The sequence below is a fragment of the Hibiscus syriacus genome, unplaced genomic scaffold, assembly GCF_006381635.1.
Source record: "Hibiscus syriacus cultivar Baekdansim isolate YM2019G1 unplaced genomic scaffold, ASM638163v2 tig00117038_pilon, whole genome shotgun sequence".
NCBI classification, from domain to species: Eukaryota; Viridiplantae; Streptophyta; class Magnoliopsida; order Malvales; family Malvaceae; genus Hibiscus; species Hibiscus syriacus.
Window position 1 is genome coordinate 75,632 of NW_024063534.1, and position 20,576 is coordinate 96,207.

The window sequence follows — 20,576 nt, forward strand, 5'->3', positions numbered from 1 at the left end:
GTCGGACTACGAATCCTAACGATGAAAAGGTGCGTGCCAGTGAGGAAGCCAACATATCTCGACGGTGGCCCCGTCGGACGGTGGAATTAGCGACGGCGTAAGGTAAACCTTTCGAATTCCTTTTGTAGATCTAAACGTGGGGGTCGTTTTTAGGCTAAACTAGCTTGGGGTTTGGGTAGAAATTGAAAGGATGAGCTTTTTGAGATCATTTGATCCCTCCGACCACTGTGAGTCATCGTGGGCTCCGCTGTGAGCCGTCACGGCTGTCACCAATGAACGGTAACTTTTTTCCCCGACGAGGGAAAAGTTGAGAAAGTTCTCAACTCTCTCTTCATTTTCTTACACGGAATAAAATAAGGGAAATGATGTTTTGTGGCCTGATTTTGGGCCTTAAATATTGTGCATGAAACGGTGTCGTTACAGTCTAGGTCCCTCCTCATCTATAATATGTTATTTTGATCATTAATAAAAATGTATGATATTTTATTTTGGGCATTTATTTTTTGATATTTATGATTTAGTCACTGATTTCATGAATTATGATATTTTCTTTGATGTTCACATTTGGCCATGACATTTGTAATTATTTCATTTTAGTCACTGATTTCATGTGTTGTGGATTTTTGCTGATATTCGAATCTGACCCTGTGATTTATGATTGTTTCATTTTGGTCACTGTTTAATATTGTTATATTTAGGATTAATTGTTATTTGATCCTCCATGTTTTTGGTTTATTTTATTTTAGTCCTTACTATTATTAATGAGTTATTTTCATTTATAGTACTTGTTTAATATTTTAAATCTTGGCTCTGGGTTGTTTGTAATTACTGTTTAGCTCCTTCAAGTTTCTATTTTCCCATTCTGGTCCTTGTAATAACAAATACTTACTTTTTTGTCATTATATTTGGTTTGTAATATTCATTTGTATATATTTAAATCCCTATTGTATGTACATATTTTATATGCTATGTATTCATTTGAATCATATTTAAGTAAATATGCTTAACTCTATTTATTGTAAATATTGTATTTCGCATGTCTCTAATCGTATTTGTTTCCATTTCCTTAACTATTAATGTTATTCGAATAGTTTCTAGAACGGTATTTGTACAATGGGCATGGAAAGTATCACTTGATCGAAGTTGTATAATCTGATATGACATTAAAACAACATACGAACTTGAAATAAACCGATTTCATTTTGCTAATTATTAATTCATTTTATTTTAAGTTGAACAATGTAATGGATATTTATAATTAGCCATTTTATTTATGGTGAGGTTCAAGTTATATTTGATTTGTTAAAATCAATGTGGGGAGAATATTCTTTACGAATAAGAAATAGTTGAGATAGCTTTCCCGACGGAGGATTGCAAATCTCAAGATTTCTTATTGAGTTAAAGGATTTTCTTTAAATAGTTAATTCGAAGCAAATTAAATAAATTTTAATAAATGGATCATAATTTAACTTTATATTCGAATAATACTTTCCACCATTTACGACAACGTGTAAGCGATTTAAGTACCAATTTTGGACGATGTGGGGGTGCTTATCCTTCCCCACGCGTAATCGACTCTCGGACCTGTAAAATTGAGTTTTTGGTAAATGCTGACCAAATTTTGTCTAAAAATGATTTTTCTTAAAAATGTTTTTAGGTATTCGACCTATTCAGCCCAAAGGTCGATGGCGACTCTATTCAATTTAATTCAAATAAATTCAAAATCGTTCATTTTTCAAATAAAAGTCATAATTGTTTTTTTAAAATAATATTTAATTGTTTTTCTAAAAAAATGGTATTCAAATATGCTACAATAATTACAACGCTAATCAAACTGAGATTCAATTAATATAAAAGAATATTATGAAAACCATATAATTATACATAAAAACATAATACAATTTAAAGAAGAACATATATCAAAATAAATACATTAGTTATAATTATGAATCATGAAAAAGAAAAAAAAAGATGATGAAATCTAAAGGAGTAGATAAGTCAACAATTATATATAGAAAGAAGGGGGGAAATGTAGTTGTTGTGTTATTTTCCAAAACTGGAAAAGCTTAAAATCATGTGATACAAACACTAGCTTGTGATTACTTTTAAGACTTTTTACCTATAAAAGCATCAAATACCATCTGAGGGTGGTGATCTTCTCATCCTTGTTAAGTGAATCTCCACCGTTAACGGAGCTTCCAAAATCTTGCATGTTTACTACTCGAAAAGTTGATTTTTATGACTCTACTCGAATTAATTTCGAGTCATAATTTCATAAATATGACGAAAAAAATTTAAATTTCAGTTGAATTATAAAATACAACTCGAATAATAACTCGAATTTTTTAGTAATTAATTGATTAATTTTTAAGTTTAAATTGACTATGTATTGTATATAAGTACAAAAAAATCGTTTAAATTAAAATAAAAAATTATAACTATTTACAATTAAATTTAAACAAAAATGATAACAACTTGATTCGACTTGAATTTTATGAACTCGTCTTGAACCAAAAAATTTCATATAATGTTGGAGTTGTAAATATGACTTGTTATCTCAAATAACTCAAAATCTTTTGAATCAACTCAACTCAATCAAACCTGACCCTAGTTGTGTTGTCATTGAAAGAGGTTTGTTTCAATACCACCACTCCTACATCCCCTGCCTTACCAATTACATTGTTTCAATCTAGTTATATAAATGAGATTTTCCTTGTTGGCCACTTTTTTATTTAAAAAAATTAAAATGGAATCATCTGAAATCTGTGAAAACTCTCTTCATCTCGGAGCCCCTAAAAAATGGCCGAAGGAATTAAGACCCTCCCGATCCTCCCCTCTTGCTGACCTCTCATTACCACCGATGATGGTTTGTGACCCAACATCTCCTTCCCGCTCCATTTCCTATAAGGACATGGTAACCGGCTCCAATGGCTCTCCTCACTCGAAAAAAAGGAAAGGTTTTTTCTCAAGTTGATAGACATAGAGAATGGTTTTTATTTTTTTAATTAAGTTCAGTGATCGTGGAGACTCTTGAAGTTTTAACCGAAGGTATTTGGACTATCTTTGGTTTCTACATCACGGCTAAGCCTTGATCCGTTGATTTCAATCCTTCTCAAGATTCTCCTAGTCTGCAAATGGCTTAGGTTTGGCTCCCCGGATTACCAATCACCATCTATAAATGCAGTTTCATAGAACCTCTGGTGTCAGAAAATCAAGCGTCGACTGATCTTTTCAGACCTTGGATGTTAGTAGAAAGGAAAAAATGGTTATCACCTGCTATACCCTCTGCCAATCATGCTGATAAGATCCCTGATCCTATTATTTAGAAAAATAACTCCGTCTTTGAATCGATTCCTCAAAATCAGTCAACTGTTCCAATTTGCAACCTCTTAAAGATTCTAGTGATGTCACCCATGAGCAATTCTCTCTCTAGGATTCGGCGTAAATTAATATTAGTCCCATTAATGTTCTCCAAATTAATTTCAAGACTAAAGAAAAAGTGGATGACGTTCCCAAGAAACCGTCCTTGCCCATGAGTCTTAAAAATACAGGTATTTTGCTAAAAACAAAATTCTAGAAGTCATCATGTAATTGGCCTTGCTCCTATGCAGGGGTCACGTACTTTGCCACGTAGTGGTTTTGAGACCTCCTCCTCTAAGAGCTCTTGCACCCTTGCTCCCAAGATCAATTCCTTAGCTGTTCTTGATCGATCAAAACATCAAGCCATCCATCTTGATGATAGTATTCATCCACAAATTTCAGCTATTGCCTATGCAGGGAGGAAATATGATAGTGGCCAAGAGGCCATGGTTGAATAACCCATTGTTTGTGGTTTTCTTTCTCCTTTAAGGTTGCGGCCATCACAACTTCAATCATGTTACCTGTCAGTTTTTAGGGATAATAATCATGATGTTGTGGATTTCATTGAGACTCGTATTAGCTTAAACAATGCTGATAAAGCTATAGTAGCCTTTAAAATCTCAAATTCCTTTAAGGTTGAAGCCAATGGTTTTGCTAGGGGAATCTGACTCTGCTGGTTCGATAACATTTATGTGGATATCCTATTTAGCCATTTCCAGTTTATGCATTGTAGAATTCAGAATAAAACTGATACCCGCTCTTGCTAAGAGGACCCCTTTGTGGAATTATGTGTGGGATATCTCTAATCACATTACGAAACCATGTATTACTTTTGGTGACTTCAAATCAATTCTCTCTCCTGATAAAAGGAAAGGATGCAGGTCTAAGAGCTTATCAACATTTTGCTTTAGCCATTTTTTATTCTAAGCTTCATGTCTCAGTTACCAGGATCATGATTTCACTTGGTATAGAGGGCATTGTGCGGTTCGCCTTGATCGAGCCTTGTGTAATGACCTTTGGCTTGAATCTTTCCTTGACACCTTGATCATCATCTCCTTCAGATGAAATCTGACCATCGGCCCCTCTTTATCCATTAGTCGTTCTTCTAACCCCATAAAAAGAGACAGTTTTTATTATTTTTGGGGTGGCTCCTCCATGAGAATTTCCATCAATTTGTCTATGATAACTGGGATGATTCCCTTTCTATTACTGATTCAGTTATAAAGTTTAGTGAAGCGGCTGAAATATGAATCATGTTGTTTTTGGTTCTATTACCAGTTACAAAACGCTATAATGGCATGACTCCGGGGCATACAAAAGAGTATCGATCAACATCACAACCCTTTACTCATCTATTTGGAAGTGCAACTTTAAACTGATCTTGAACAGATCCTCGACCAAGAATAGCTCTTATGGAAGCAAAAATCTCATATGAATTGGATTGCTTCTGGCGATAAAAATACGCCCTACTTTCACAAGAGAACTACTCAAACTAGAAGAGCAAAATGTATGTTCTTCATTCAGCTAGCTTCCGACGAGTGGTGTTCCGATGAAGATGTTATTGTAGATAATCGAGAGAGAGAGGGAGAAGAGAATATTTCTCAATTTGCATTGATACGGGAATACAGTTCTGTTATTATATACAATATGAGTAGTATTCTATTACAATACAATCTCCTATTAGAACTTAACTACCTAATACTTAGGATTTAGAGTTGATCTTAATACTAGGTTAGACTATAATATCGTACAAACTAACAGCTATCAATGAGGAAGCTATTTATTTCTTTTGAAATCTCTAGTCCTTTTATAATCCTCCTCCTGGGAAATGCCCTCTTGTTGGTTGCTTCCCAAATACCAGTCCTGAGGATTCTCAAAGTCTTGATCGGATTCCTGACTTTGATGAAATTAAGCATCCTCCTCTTTGTGATGTCCCCTATCAAGTCTCCTGGGACTGATGGCATTCACGCCCGATTTTACCAAAAACATTATGATATAGTCGGATCATCTGTTACTCGCATGGTTCAGTCTATTTTTACTGGTGCGGATATTGAGCTTGTCATTAATCGCACTATTATTGTCTTCATCCCAAGAGTTACAAGCCCTTCAACCTTCAAGGCTTTTCGACCTATTTCACTCTGCTATGTTTTATACAATCTCATTACTATGGTTGTGGTCCGACGCCTTCAACATGTCCCGCCTCTCATATCGCCTAATCACGTGTCTTTCATCTCCGGCAGTAACTTTCTGAAAACACGATTATAAATCAAAATATCATTCACTCAATGAAGTCGAAAAAAGAAAGATTGTTGGATGACAGTGACGATTGATCTGAAAAAGCCTTTGATCGCATCCGTTGGATTTATTTTGGACACATTACAAGAAGCCCATTTTCCTTCAACCTTTATTAGTCTGATAATGCAGTGCATATCCTCCTCGAGCATGCAAATCTAAATCAATGGAGATCTCAAAATTTTCTTTTGACTTCTCGGGGCATCATGTTAATAAAGCTAAATCACAAGTTTTATTTCGGGCAACACTTACACGGATTCCATAAACCTTGTGACTTCTCACTTGGAATCAGAAAAGTTGATGACTCGGATTCTATATCGGATGCCTATTATACAACCTATGAATTCTTTAGTTTCATTATTGATAAAATAAAACAAAGTAGGGTGGTCTTCTCAATCCCTTTCATAGCCGGTCGTGTAACCTTAGATAACTCAGTTTTAAACGCCTTACCGACTTTACTATATGCAAACTTGCCGCTTCCCTTACCAAATCTACGATAAAATCGAGAAGCTGATTAGGAACTTTGTTTGGGGTTCAAGTTTTTCTTCTCAAGGTACCCTCTGTTCGATGGGATATTTCTGAGCCAACCTCCTAAAAAAGGTGGCTTGATTTACGAACCCCCACAAGTATAACATTGGTTTCCTCCTTAAACTTTGATATGCTCTTGTTTCCAATCATAACAGCCTCTGGGTTACTTTTGGCCCTCATTTCACGGCTTTCTCTCTTGGTCGATTGGTGATGGTTCGTGTGTTCGGGTTTGGTATGATAATTAGATTCCTCAACTTGGTCCCTTAATTAATTGGAAAGCTCCCACGACCACTGTCAACGATGATGCTTGTTTGTGACACCTCTACTTCCGCTGGGGTGTGAAACTGGTCCCTGCTTAATCAGCTTCTCTTTCCTGAGGTTATTCCCTTATGAATATCCATTGCCCGGATTCTTCTATGGCAGCGACTCTTGCTACCGGCAAGCATAGCCATTCTCGGGAACGTCTACCTTTCGCAAGCTCTCTGAATCTGATTGGGATAATTGCAATCCTAAGTGGAACTTAATTTGGAGGTTTCCGATTCAAGAGAGAATTAAATACTTCCTTGGCTTTCTGTCAGAGACATGCTATTTTTAAATTATTCTCATTGGCATCGTAATCACGGGTAATCGTGCTTGCTCCATTTGTGGTGCTGTTGAATCTTCTATCCATATTCGTAGAGATTATAAGAAAACTAAATCCTTGGTTGTCTATTATTTGACATCACCAGCATCATTCCTTTTCACTCTTCCAATTGATGTTTGGATCCTGACAAATATCCAATCTAATTGTCTTTATTCCAGAGGAAATCAGATGGTTACCAACTCCTCATAGATGTGTCACTCTTAACATTGACGAATCTGTCTCAGATTCCTTCTCTATCGCCTCGGTAGGACTTCTTAGAGACAACCATGGCAACTGGCTGGTAGGTTTCAATAAGTCTGTAGGAGTTTTCCAACCTCTTATGCTGAACTCTGGAGCATTTTAGAAGGGTGGCGCATAGCTTGGTCTAACGGTTTTGAGCTACTTCAATGTCAAACCGATTGGGGTGAAGCATTCCATCTGGCCACTTCTCCTACTGCTCACATCGTGCCCTCTCGCTCTTGTCCGAGCTATTTCTCACTTTACATCCAGGGTTTGGGTCGTTATTTTACCTTGATCGCCATGAAGCTAATTTCCCTATAGATTTTATGGCAAAGCTGTCCCTCCCTCTGATGGATCAACTATTGTTTTATTGAATCCTCCTCATGGAGTCTATAAACTTTTAGCAAAGGATCTCCACGGTCCTCTTTATTTTAGACAATAGTCTTTTATTGGCTTTTAAGCGACTTTTAATTCCAAAAAATAAAGAGATTTTCCCTCTTTCAAAATTAAAATCTTTAAATTCTATTTTTTATTATTTTAGAATTTAAATACAAGTTGAAGGCTAAAGTATTATTTGTAATTTCATCATAATAAGGATGAATCTAAATCAGTTTTGAAAAGCCAATGTATTGTCAGGTAAATTATACCTATGGCTATTTAACTATTGTTTCTATTAATTTGATTATCGATTTTTTTATTTTTTATTTTTATAAATAATGTGGGGCTTCGTTAAAAACCCCTTCGTAATCGACATTTAATCAAAGATTATATGTGAAAAGCGGAAGAGGGAAAATAACACCCAAGAAATTTATTGAAGAAAGAAGCCACCATAACCCATGCAATACAACAGAGAAATTTACAGAACACCACCCAATATTTTTAATACACGAATTATACCAAAAAACAGATCGCCCAAACCTGTTTTAGCTAGGCCAGCAGCTTCGTATTGATACACAAGCCACCCCATGGAAACAAAATTAGAGAGAGGCAACAACTTAGATAGCAGGTTCGGCGGCTTTGGCAGGAACTGCAATCCAGCTAACAATGACCTCCGAGTCACTTTCAACAATCAGTTTTGATTTCTCAAACCATTTCGAGCCCCTTTACAGATTTTTAAATTTATTAATCAGACTATTTAACTATTTAAGCGATACAATCAAACCACATAATGTTAGTATTTAACAAAATGTTGACGTGGCAATTAACAAATTGTATAGTTTCACATTCAGTATCAATTTTATCATAATTTAATTTAATTCAATAATTTAATGTTCTAATCATAGTGATACATGAAAATATCAGACTAAATGTTCATTATACTAATTTTTTAACTGTCATGTCAATGTTTATGCTAAATGTTAACAGTGACTTGATTGTATCATTTAAATAGTTAAGTGGTCTGATTAAAAAAATTGAAAAACTAATGATCAAAATGAAAAAAAGACAATAATTAAGTAGTTATTGGTATAATTTACCTTTTTATATTTTATGTAATTTGATGTGGTATAATGTTGATACCTCTGTCATCATGTCTTATCATTCCTTTCACTATATTTTAATTATTTTTATCTATATTATATACAATGTGTGTTTGATTGAGTCGATATCATATCTCAATTTAATAGAAAAAATAATAAAAGCTTCTTCTGATGGCAATATTTGTGTTTATATATTTTATTTAATTGTTTTTCATCTATACTACACGTCATTGAATATATATTTATTGTTAAAGGTGAACGTTTAACCGAATCAAGTCAAAAAAATTCAAGTTTATTCAAGTCCATTCAAGTTTATAAAATTTGAGTTGAATTGAATCGAATTTTCAAGTTTATGTTTAAATTTAATTGTAAATTTTTATAATAATATGATATTATTTAATTCTAATTTAAATGATTTTTTATAACTATAACAATATATATATTCTTCAATTTTTCGTATGTGATATATATATAATACATAGGAGAGACTCAACTCAAAACTTGAAAATCAATTCAATAACTATTAAAACTTTTGAGTTATACAAGTTACTATTCGAGTTATTTAAGTTGTAGAACAAGAAATTTTTTCGAAACAAAATGAAAAATCGATTTTTCAAGTCGAGTCAAATTTTACTCTCTCCTATTGCTAAACCTATCGTTAGTTTTGATAAAGTCATCAATTACAATTTTTTTTTTTTGTAAGAAAATATAAATACAAAAAATCATTTAATTAGATTTTGATTTTAGCCAACGAAAATCATTAAAAAATATATATAAGATTCGCCCTTGGGTTGAAATAAAGGGGGGTTAGGATGCTTTTCTCTAACATGGCACATGGACATGAAATTTCAGCCATCATTCACATATAAAATGATAAGATTCATATTAGACATTCTATGATATTTCCTCATATTTGAATAACTAAATTGCTTAAATCATGAATTTTGATTATATTTTGTATTTTGTGGATTAGGTTGAAGATTTGGATAAAACAAGTTTAAAATCTAATGATTATCATGATTTCACAAAATCCCCAAATTAAGGAAGAAAATCGGAATTCAATAAGTTGGCAAGAGGTTTTCGTATTGGGCACGATTCATCCTGCTATCGCAGAAGAAGTCTTCAGTTAAGGCGTGGGGCCTTATCAGTCTGCATAACCCTAAATTAGGGTTACGAATTTACAAGTAAAAAAGAGTTTAATGACGGCTGGAAGACTCTTTTTAATTTATTCTTATCTTTAAAAAAGGATGAGGGCATTTAAAACTCTTATTTTTGGATTTCTTTAAGTGAAAATTCTTTATCTAGAGTAGGAAATCCTTATAAAAAGGGGATCTAGGGCAATCAAGTTTATCATCAAGTTTTTCATTATTTTTCTTTAAGTTTTTCTTTTTGTTCTTTCAATTATGAGTGGCTAATACTTATGTTCCAATTAGAAGATAATTGAAGTTTGGTTCTTCAAGGATTGTGAGATCTAAATAATTTTCATTGTTCTTTTACTTCTTTGCTATTTATATATCTTCTATTTTTATTCATAATTATTGTCTTGATTGATTTGTGCAAAGGGCCCGTTGTTCAATCAGGTTGATAAATTGCCATTTAGAACTTTAAATCAGTAATTGTTTAAACGTTCTAATATTAGTGATAAAGTACATAGTTGATTTTGATTATGTTATGAAGATATAACCCAGTCTAAATGAATAGAGCTTGTGTATTCGTTGGCTAGAATTGGTGGTCCTCTAGTGGTTAATGTTGTTGGTGGATTAAATCTTAAGAGCTTGTGTAAGGTTGTTCATTAATAAGGGAAATGATCAAAGAGCTTCCTTGATTATCGAGAAACTAAGGAGACAGGTTGTTAGAGCTTCTCAATAACATAACCAATTTAGTGAAGAGTAGAAGATTTTATCATTGCATCTATGATCAATTCTCTGAACCAATTTTGAAATTATACCTCTAGTTTGATATTGCTTGATATTGATCTCTCTAAATTTTTGGTTGATTTAAATGCTTTTTCTTTTTGAATTTTTTTATTAATTTTAAAACCCCTTTTATTTGCTTTAATTTTCATTAAAATAAGTCTACCCAATCCCTGTGGATTCGCCTTGCTTATCGCTACTACAATTTTATATTTCTGAAAGCAGTATTATTATTTGTTGGATTCGACACCCACCAAATTTTTAGCGCCGTGCCGGGGATTGGTGTCATTTAGACGTATTTTAATGCCCCGTTCTTCTCGTGCAGGTGAACTCCAATACGATCCCAAAATCGAGAAGACCGCTCGCAGGTTAAGGAAAGAAACTAACTTGCGCAACATATAGCTTCTTATTCTTCATCCCTGAATCAGAATCTGCAGTCAACTTGGTTGATTCATCTAGCGATTCTAAAATAGAAGGAACAATGGCCAACGAAGAAAAAGAACTCTAAGAGAACTGGTTGCACCAAATATGAATCAAATTGACTACCCAACTTTGGAGGTAGCTTTTGAACTAAAATCTGATTTGATTCACTTGTGCCTACTTTTCATGGACTGAGAATGGAGATCCTCATAAGCATTTGAAGGAATCCATGTGGTGTTCAAGTATGAGACCACAAGGAGTGAAGAGAAGAAAACTGCGTGCTTTTCCATTCTTGTTAACCGATAGAGCTAAAGATTAGCTCTTCTATTTACCCCATGGTTCTGTAACTACTTGGGCCGAGATGGTGAGGATGTTCCTTGATAAATATTTCCCTGCTTCAAAAGCCGCTGGCATTCGAAGAGAGATATGGAATAAAACAAAAGATGTTGAGACCCTTCACGAGTATTGGGAAAGATTCAAACGACTGTGTGCAAGCTACCCTCAACATGGGATTTCTGAGCAACTTCTCATCCAATATTTCTATGAAGGATTACTACCCATGGAGAGGAAGATGATGGATGCAGCCAATGAGGTGCCATAGTGAATAAGACTCCTCACGATGCTAGGGAATTGATCTCCATCATGGCCGCCAATTCACAATAATTTGGTTTTAGGCAAGACACTCTCCAAGAAGTGAATGAGGTAGGTTCTTCTTCCATGAACATCAATTATCGCATCTCAGCTCTCTTGTTCAGTAACTAGTTGTAGGAAATGCAGCAAGTGAAAGCTTGTGAGATATGCTGCGATCGGTCACCCAACTAACATGTGCCCTACACTTCAGGATGAGTCTCATGAATATGTCAATGTAGTTGGAAGGTTTCCCAATCCTCCACAAAGGAAATATGATCCTTACTTAAATACCTATAATCCAGGATGGAGGGATTATCCTAACCTTATCTATGGACCAAGACTACCGCAATTTCAGCGTTTTCCACTTTAGCAGTCTTCTTCAAAGCCAGGTATGTCTCTAGAAGAATTTGTCAAATCACTTGCAACTAACAGAACAATTTCAGCAAGAGACAAGAACAAGCATACAAATTTGGAGATCACATGAGTTAATTGGCATCCTTCGTGAGTCGGTTAGAATCCCAAGGTAAGTTACTTTCACAAACCATTGTTAATCCAAAGCAAAATGTTAGTGCAATCACATTGAGAATTGGAAAGGAATTGAAGGAACCTAGTCCATTGGCATATGGGAGCTAGGGCAATCAAGTTTATCATCAAGTTTTTCATTAAGTTTTCTTTAAGTTTTTCATTTTGTTCTTTCAATTATAGTAGCTAAATACTTATGCTCCAACTGGAAGATAATTGAAGTTTTGGTTCTTCAACGATTGTGAGATCTAAAATTTTCATTGTTATTTTACTTCTTTCTATTTATATCTCCTGTTTTTATTGAGAATTATTGTCTTGATTGATTGTGCAAAGGGCTCGTTGTTCAATTATCAAGTTGATAAATTGCCATTTAGAACTTTAAATCTGTAATTGTTTAAACGTTCTAATATTAATGGAAAAATAACATAATTGATTTTGATTATGTTATGAAGATTTATAACTTAGTCTAAATGAATCGAGCTTGTGTATTCGTTGGCTAGAATTGATGATCCCTCTTATGGTCATGTTGTTGGTGGATAAATCTTAAGAGCTTGTCTAGGTTGTTCATTAACAAGGGAAATAATCAAAGAGCTTCTCTTGATTATCGAGAAACTAAGGAGAGACCGGTTGTTATAGATTCGTAATAACTATAACCAATTTAGTGAAGAGTATAGGATTTTATCACTGCATCTATAATCAATTCTCTAAACCAATTCTGAAATACCTTTAGTTGGATATTTACTTGATATTAATCTCTCTAAATTTTGGTTGATTTTAAATGCTTTTTCTTTTTGATTTTTATCAATTTTAAAACCCCTTTTATTTTCTTTAATTTTTCATTAAAATAAGTCTACCCAATCCCTGTGGATTCGACCTTGCTTATCGCTACTACAATTTTATATTTCTAAAAGCAAGTATTATTTGTTGGATTCGGCACCCACCATAAAATAACGAAGATATTGATTGGTAAGTGCATACAATAACAGCAAAGTAAAATTTTAGGAACAGAAGAAAAAGAAAATGATGGCATCAAGACATATGAAGATCAAACACTAAATAATCAGTCACCAAATCTAGTTTTGCAACCATTGTGTCTTTTTACTCAATGCAGGTAGCATTCATACTTTCCTCCCATAAAAAAACTTAATCATAAATAGTTCATAATCGAGTTTCGGGGTATTTGAACTCTGTACCATATTACGAGCTGAATTGTGTCCCGAAAGTTAGAGCATGACATTCAAGATTTCTCAAGTTGACCTACAAACATCAAAATACACACAAAAGTCGACATGGATGGTGCATGTTACATACACCAAAGCTATGTGATAGAAATACTATACTAGCCTATCCTAAACCTGCGAAACATCTATTAATATTCTGTTCGGCTTTACTTTTCTGAATGCAACTCATAAAGATGAGAGGAAACTTTACTATATTGTATCATTCCCATTAATTGGCCATCTGATAAAGGATGTGTAACAAATAAACTTGTGTTCCAGAGGAAAAAGAGACGACTACCACCAAAAAATAAATACCCGAGGACGCATAGGACGATGCGTCTCTAGAATTCAAGTAAACCAAGGTTATTATATCTTTACATCTTTTGTTTGGGAACTCCGGTAACTGACAAACTGAGCAAAAATAATAAATCAAACTGAAGAGACCAATAAAACTAGCACATGTAATGGAAGCTTATTATTTGTTATTTGAACAATCCAACCATCCTTTACTTATTAAAGAGGAGGGGCAGGGGAAGGTAAGAGGATGTTAAACCTAGTGTTAAGAGAAAATATGTGCCCAAAAAGATCTGCATATAACCCGATCATCCATGATTAATGAAAAAAATGGCTGTATGATGAGTATTTCTTTCTTTTTATTTTAACAACTATGGGTATATGAATTGAAAAGCCAAAACTCCATAGGGTGATTTTCTACTTGCACGCTATAACTGTTCACTAGCAAAACTGAAATAATTACAACCTCCAACTCAGAGGAAACTTGCATTTACATGCTCAAACACTTACCACAACAGCAACTCCTGTTTCGCAGAACCTAGGAATGCAAATAAGTCTTACTGATTTCCCTTCCGACCCTGCATCGGTTAATAGTAAGTAGAGTTTAATAGCCAGGTAATAAAATAAGGATGCTGCTTCATCTGTTGCTTTTGTTAGAACGTAATTTTCAATAGGTAAGGGCAAGTCTTCAAGTAATCACCTTTTACCAAGCGAGTTTCATATTTTTTTTCTGATTACCAACAAAGTAACATCAGGACAGCTATCAATTAGGAAGGAATCACGATCAGTGAAAGGATAACATCCTGTCAGACAAAACTAATATGTAAGTTCCATGATTTCTGTTGTAAATAATATGTTGCATCACTACATCATAGCAGCCTATCAGGCAATAACAGAACCAAAAAATTAATATCATTTTAAACTCAATATCTGAAGCACGTTAATGTTGTCATTTTGTAGGATCAATATTTAAGTTACAATATCAAGAACCTTTCTACATAAAGTTTTTTTCCTTTTTATTTTGAAGATTATATAACTTACTGATGGGTGCTAAGCCTCTTAATTTCCAAATTAACAAAAATGTTTACATTGGAAAAATATTGTCAAGGGAGCAATGCACAAAAAGAAAAAAAAGCTTGAGTGAAGTAAAGTGCAATATGTATATGAGTAATTTTTTGTGTAATACATACATATATATATATATATACACACACACATCATAAGATATATGATAAACTTTAAAGTGGAGTCTAGTTCATATACAAAACATGCAAATTTTTATAATGGTCAATATGTATGATTTCCTCTTCATACAAAGTATAGATTTCGATATTATTCTTTTCTTACAAGAAAAGTTAGATCAAATTTTAAAAACAAGGTGAAAAATAAAAGAAATTAAGATAATTTCAATCAGATGGGCCTTTTAATGCATGTCGATTGTCGCCTTTCAAAAAAAAAGAGCACACCAAGGCTTGCACCTGATCAAATGGGCCTAGAGTGAAGGGTTCTAAGACGATTTTGTTGAATAATCCTAAGCGCAGGCACGTCTAATCACAGGCCTTTACAAAACTGTATAAAATGACTAAATGCACAAAGGCACATATATAAGAACATATAATTGTCTTTTACCAAGACTATTGGGTGCTGTTGGTGCCAGATGCCTCCATCTTAAAGTCCTTTCCAACAAGTCAAGTTTATCCTTTGCCTCCGAATACTTAGTGAGATCATCTATGTTCTGACCTGATGTTCCTAGAAATCTTGAAATAAAGGAGCACAGCTGAGCAGTCAGCACACATCTATTTAGGCTGAGCCAATTACAGTATACAATATCCATGTATTACCTGATGTTATCAAGCTCAAAACAATGAGGATTTGTGCAGGACTTAAAAGTGTTATAAGTTGCTGTTCCTGGAAAAAGGCACCTGTTCAAAGGCTGAAATGAGAAGGATATTAGGAAGATACAAACGCGCTTGTGTTTATGTACTCTCAACACATATAGCAAACATCAAACCTGCTGAGGTAAGGAAAATTTGCAGGGTCGCTAGATCCAGGCATAATATCCAATGGCAAACTTGCAGCAATCTGAACATAGGCGAAAATGATGAGGAACAAGAACGTATGGAAATTACCAGAAGCTAACCTTAAAGTGATGATCATAAATGGTGAGAAGTAAAACCTGAGTCAACTGAATGTCAAACTCTTTAAATGGATCAGACAACCTTGACTGATCCTTTGAAGCTAAATTTTGCGCGAAGGTTATCATCCAATATCAGTGTAAGATGCATTCAAGATTTTAAGATTATCAGCTATCAAGAATGGTGATTTTTATTGTTCACATCATACGGAGTTATTACAACAGCAAGACATTTGCTTGGAAACATTTAGTTAAATGGAAATTCAATCTTTTTATTTCTTTAGAAGAGGGTGAAGGAAAGGAATAGGATACAAAATTTATGGTTATTAGAGAAGTTTCAATGGAGGTCAGTGGCTCAGTGCTATAGCCAATATTCACAATGTAGTATTACTGTCAAGAAACTCTGAAGAGAGATCCTGAAGAGAAAAAAGCCCTTTTCTTTAAATGATCAAACTTTATGACAGAGAAGGATAATGCAGACGGCTTTCCATAGTAATAGATTAAGGAAAAAATAGATAAGTTTTTACCTGTCCGTTAAGAAGTCCACGAGAAATTTAAACAGAGTTCCCAGCAATCACAAGATGAACTATCTCTGCTGCATGGCCTTGCTCCTATTCATCAATATCATTAAGCCAGCCAGCTGTAATAGTTGATGATACGGTAAAATGTTTTGTAAAAAATAACACAATAGAATTGACAAGAACCTCCTCATCTCCTAGATGCCCTGTTATGTGATCAACAAGAAGCTGAAACTGAAGGGGATTGGAGGAGCTGCTCCCAATGCTAAGCCCAGAGACCAAAACAACATACTTGTCTTCTCCTGTCCACAGTTAAAATTTGAAGACTTTGAGGTCTTGTTTACAGACAGAGAAAGGCCAAACTTTAAGATGCAGCCTATGTCTACTTAGATAAAACGAAAGCCCAAGTTTCATGAGACAAATTAAGTACAAATATTGAAGAAAAGGTTCAACAATATATTATCAAGCTAATTGTCTTCCTATCATTCGCAATACTCAAACCCTTTATTTCTATGAATAAATAGGGAAAATTAATATTTTTTAAAAGTAAAACAAAAAGCTGTAATAATAAACATGAGACAACAAGGTGCAACTTGTCGGGTATACTTGGACATAAAGTATCTCATGTCCCGAAACCTCAGGTTAAGACAGATGCATTGATTTAGAAAGAAAGAGTGCTCTACTAATCAATTCTTGATGAATGAAAATCACATTATGAATCTGCAGAAATTTGCAGCTTTAGTGCAGACCAATCACCAATGTGCCATTCCATTTCGTCACAGTCAAAGTGACTACATCTTCTACTTTATACATGGTGAATTGGCAACTTGTTCTAGTAATTTCAGTTTTAGCAATATCCTTATATATATATATATATATATAAGTTGCAAACCATTAATAGTTTTCTTTTCATAGCATATTGGATATTAGTATTAATTTAACAAGGGTTAAACGCTTTATTCAGACTAGGCAAGATATGAATGATCATACACAACAGAGAAGTGCCTCTTTTTTATAGAGTAGATGCAACTTTAGACCTAAGAACATAAACTTCGAAGGAAGGGGCAATCAGATCATACTTGATTTCAGCGGCCGCTCAATCTGAGGTGGTAGGCCAGCTTCAAGAACATCTTCAACAAAGAAGACTCTTGCAGTGGTTTCGTTTCCATGCAATGCAACAACAACACCTATTAAACGCATTATGTAAGTGCAAAATCAGCATGCTTCATTAGAATAATATTTCCAATGTGTAAACAAGATAATCTGAAAACAAGACTTAGAAGAAATCAATTGCAGTAAATGCATTCATTTCCAATGTGTTGACAACAAGTCAATTGTGAACAGAAATTCCAAAAGTTATAGAAAACTGACGGAATACAGATCTGTTACATAAACGGAGGGTGAAAGCACAGTCCCACCAAGGTCTTCCAAAACCAAATAGTCATCTTGATGCATAAAATTATGGGGTTTTACAAGAGGGGCAACAGATCTCTGTAGATTATAAAAAGATCATACAAAGAACTTTTGAAGTGAAAAAACCTTGAATTTCCTATATAAAGTTCAATATACAAAATGAAATAAAACCAATGAAACGAACTACATCCATTAACAACCATATTACCTCCTTAGAGTATTCATCAAGGATGCAGGGTTTGAGTTTCATATGCTTGTAAAGAGTCCCAACGATGATGCATTCTTTGCCTTTCTCTAGCCCTAAAACTGTACAAACTACAAAGAGAGAGACAGAGAGAGAGAGAGAGATCACTTTTAAATCCTTCCATGGAAACTAAAACTCAAACTCAAACTCAATCAAACTACTAACTCATTTGAAATGCTGATATCTTTTAGCCGCTAAAGCTGCTACTTACTTTTAAAAAAAAAACAAAAGGCATAAAAAAGCAGAGCAAATATAGCATATTAGTAAATTAAACTTTAAAAAGAAAAACAAGAGAGAGAGGGGTTACTAGGGAGATGGGATTTCCATTTGGGAACAAGGGAATAAAGCAAAGCTCTCATCCAGTGAAGACGAGCAAAATAAATTTGACCGTACTATTGGCCTCTGTAAACTTCCTTCTGAATCTCAAAATTTTCATCCTGTAACACCCAAAGAGAAAGGGGGATTAACGTTCTGAAGAGATTTTCGGAAATTAACGAAAAGAGAATTGAATTCAAAGGTAGAAATAACTTACAAGAGATAGGTAAGAAGATTGTTTACTCTGCAGCTGTTCTGGAGACTCAACTTCCATGGCGAGAAAATTAGGAGATGCACACTGAAATTTCTCTACGTTCCCAACTCTCTATTTTATAGAGCTAAGATTTTATTTAATTAATACTTGTTATATTTTCATTCTACGGCTCGCAAGTTCATAGTGTAGTCCAAATGGCATATCTCTCGTTTTGCGAGAGGCAAGAGTTTCGGGGTTCAATGCCCCGTAACTCTCTTTTTTATGTCTTACCCATTTTATTTTAGGCTTAATACAAAATTAGCTTACGGATTATATCTTGAAAAATATTTTAGTGCTTAAATAATTTTCGTTAAAAATAAGTGTCTAATGTTTTAAATATTATATTTTTAGGTGCTCGAACATTAATCGTCGTTAAATATCTCCGTTAAGTAACATGTATCACGTTCTGGTAATTTTAAGAACAAAAAAACAATAACGCTCCCTTCCTCGCGTGCGCCCTCTCCCCCTTCCCCTTTCCCTGCAACAGGTCGTTGGTTGGCTGGCGATGATCGTCACCGCCACTATCATTGGTACATGCATCGACCCTTGATCAAACTCTCGTTGACCTTTCGTTGTAACATGTCACATTTTGCCATAAAGAAATATTAAAAGGTTCATCGTTTTTAAGCCACCATTATTGTTTTTCTCGATTCCAACCGATTTTGACGTCCATAAGCTACACCTCCACCACCATTCGAACCACCGTACTATTCCGATCAAAACTCAACCATTCGACGACGACGATGATGGTCGGAGATGGCCAGTGATCGTTCGGGTTAGGAAATTAAAATTGAGAATTAGTGATTTAATTTTAGGGGTTTTAGATTTAGGGATTTTTTATCACGATAAGGACGTCGATTGATCAATAAGTAGGTGACAACATGTGGATGACTGTTCGACGATAACGATGGTGGCTGGAGATGACCGACGACGGTTGGTAATGAAGTTGAAATGAGACATTTTAGTTTTTAGTTTTTTTATAATTTCAATAAAAATAGGGTTTTTTATATAAATTTTTTTCTTTTTTAATTAAAGATAATATTTTTATTATTAAAAAATTAAAAAAAAACAATGAACACTTAAAAATATAACTAAAAAAACGTTACACACTTATTTTTAACACAAAAATCTTTAAATACTAAAACATTTTTCTAGACATAATTTGTACACTTAAAAGCCTTTATTATATCCATGTATTAATTCTCTAAACCGCTCTTTACCCATTTTATTTTATTATATCTACATATTATATTATATAATATTTTAAGTATGCAATTCTCTAAACCTGCTTTTTTAGGGTTTGCATCGTTTTTATAGATTAAATTATTTTTTTATTTAATTTTGTTTGGCCGATAGCCGCCCGAATTTAACATTGATCATCAATTATTGATTTTTTAAATTTTTAATTTTTTTAATAAGAATAATTTTATCTTTATTATATATTTTTTATCTTTGTGACACAATTTTAAGTTTATTTCTCGATCATTTGATTATTCTTTTTATCTTATGTTTTTCATAATTAAATTTAACACCATCACAAATCAATAGGTTCAACCCTTTCTTTTAAAAATTAAATGTCTAAGTAGAATTAAAACAATCTTATATATTTTAATAATGTTAAGTTTTATGTAGAATTAATATTTTATGATTATACAATACGTGTTTGGATTAAATAAAAAATGATTAATTATTTTTTATGCATAAAAATCAACCTTCAAATATATTTCTATTAATTTAAAAGTCTCAATAAGTTGACACCATGAATTATATTGATTTAATTGGAAATTAATAAAAAATTATTTTTATAAATCAATAATGTCGAAATAATCCTTAAGTTTTTTGGGGCTAGAGGGATCGATTCAATTTAATTCTAAAAATAGATGGAGTGTTGAAAAAAATTTTGGAGCCATCATTGACCTTTAGATTAGTTAGGTCGAATGCCGAAAAATATATTTAAAATAATATTTTAGGGAAAATCAAATTAAAATATAGAAATAACATGTGTTGATAAGAAATTCATTTTTAAGGGTTCAAGAGACTGTTACGTGTGGGGAAGAATGAGTACTCTACAGCTCACAAAATTGATACATAATCGATTATGCCCCCTCCCCTATCCCCATACTCGCATAATATTTTCAAATCCACCACTTGCCCACCACCCATGATGGGTAAAATATTTT

General features: G+C 33.6%; 1 pseudogene; it reads right to left on the reverse strand.

Moving 5' to 3' along the window:
* Nucleotides 1–13,143: 13,143 nt before the first annotated feature.
* On the reverse strand, nt 13,144–18,417 carry LOC120196989 (annotated as a pseudogene).
* Nucleotides 18,418–20,576: the final 2,159 nt, after the last annotated feature.